Below are 1,967 nucleotides of genomic sequence, written 5' to 3' on the forward strand. Positions count from 1 at the left end.
AGGCTGCTCTCGGGGGTTCTTTGGGTCTGCTGTGGTTTTACTCCTTCCTCCGCGGACTCCTTCCCTTTGTGGCTTGCTTTCTGGTTTTAAGGAATCGATGGCTATTAATGGAGCTGAAGTTTGGGGGCCGAGCAGCGGGGGCGCGCGATTCGCGCGGCCGGAGCTCCCGGGGCGTCTGGAGAGCCGCAAACTGGGGCGGGCTGGTGGCTCGGCGGCTGCGCTCCTGCTCCTCCCCCGCCTCCTCCTCCTCCTCCTCCCTCCCGGCCTCCGCCTCCGCCTCTTTTCCTCCAGCTCTTTCCCTCCCTCCCTCCGGAGCCTGCTTCTCCGGACTCCTCCGGCGACGAGGGGAGAATAGGCGGCTGTGTGGCTTCCTGATAAACCAAGGAGAAATTCCTACAGGATTACGCCCGATTGGCAGCTCCGAGGGCCAGTGGGTCCGCGCAGTGGTTGCTCCCGGAGAGCCAGTGTCCCCTTTTCTGGTCTCTGCCCCTTCCCCTCTGCTTTATTCTCTTCTCCTTTCCCCACTTTTCTCTTTTTATCTCCCTTGACTTTTCTGAAGAAGGATCTGTGCAGAAACGACAGACATTTCGATTTCTTCTGGCAAGAATTGGACCAATGGGGAGACACCGCTTTGAGAGTTGAAAAAAAGAAAGTTTATAGATACCTTCAAGCAATGTGAAATACTCATAAATCCTTGCTTCATGAAAATTGCATTTTAAAAGAGAAGACAATAAATGTGACAAATGTGTATTAAGGCTGTTTCCCACCCTCCCTCCATCTCCCCCAAAAACAGGAAGTGAAGGAAAAATCCTATAAACCAAATATCCAGCAGTTGTAGAGCTCATCGTTTCATTAAAGGTTTAAATACCATTTCTGCCCCACACGTAGTTTATGCCCCTAAGGCATTTTTATAGGCTCCATTTCCGATAGTGGTGTTAACTTTAGGAGCTACAAATAGGCCAATTTGATGAGAAATTGGATAGAGATCCTGAATAATAACGGATTTAAGGGAATTTCAAAAAAAAGGATAAAGTAATTTCTGGCTTGAAGACAATAATGAAAATTATTTCCTGAGTGGAGGTGACTGATCTGAAATATTCTGTTACGAAATGATGTTTCCTTTCAATTCAGTGCCTATGGTATGTTACAGAACGTCGCAAATGCATATTCCTTTCCAGTTTCTACCATTTTTTCTCTAACTCACGAAGCCGTTCTGCTCCTACAACACCCACTGCAAGAAACCAGCGGCCTTTTTGTCTTGTTCACCAGTTTTCTCATTTCTGATACATAAAAACACAAAAAATATAACTTGAATAAAATGTCATAATGTTTTACTTTTGTGTCCTTTAAAAAGGGACCCAATCCACTTTCCAGCCTTCACGCAAGGTCATACTTCTGTTATCCCCAACAATTAAGAATCTATGAATAAATTAGAATTCCAGGAAAGTGAGTTAACGCATTCACTCACCGGTTCTCAATTATTGCTACTTGTCAGGGCATGCACCTTACAAGGCATACAGTGACTGATTCAGTTTGGGCAGGCATTGATAAAATGAAGGAAGTGGGCAGCCGGGAGTGGTAACACATGCTTGTAATCCTAGCAGTCTCTGAAGCTGAAAAAGGAGGATCCCAAATTCAAAGTCCAGCCTAGACCATTTGGCAACTTAGAGAAACCCTGTCTCAAAATAGAAAGACTGGAGGTGTAGCTCAGTGTGAAGGCCTTGGGTTCAATCCCCGGGACAAGGGAAAACAAAAAATTGAGCAAAAATGATGCATCTTCCAGCTTCCCTGAAAATATGCTCCAAAACTCTTGGCATTTGTGAGACTTTCAGTGATTTACCCTTTTTAAATGATGGTGCAACACTGAAACTACGTACTTAGGGAATTCGTACCATTTTGAATGCCACATACTACAAAGTATGAGAAAACAAATAGTCAATATCTTGTGTTCAGGAGGATAATGTGAC

Source organism: Fukomys damarensis, unplaced genomic scaffold (assembly GCF_012274545.1).
Source record: "Fukomys damarensis isolate Sample0158 unplaced genomic scaffold, DMR_v1.0_HiC HiC_scaffold_5, whole genome shotgun sequence".
NCBI lineage: Eukaryota > Metazoa > Chordata > Mammalia > Rodentia > Bathyergidae > Fukomys > Fukomys damarensis.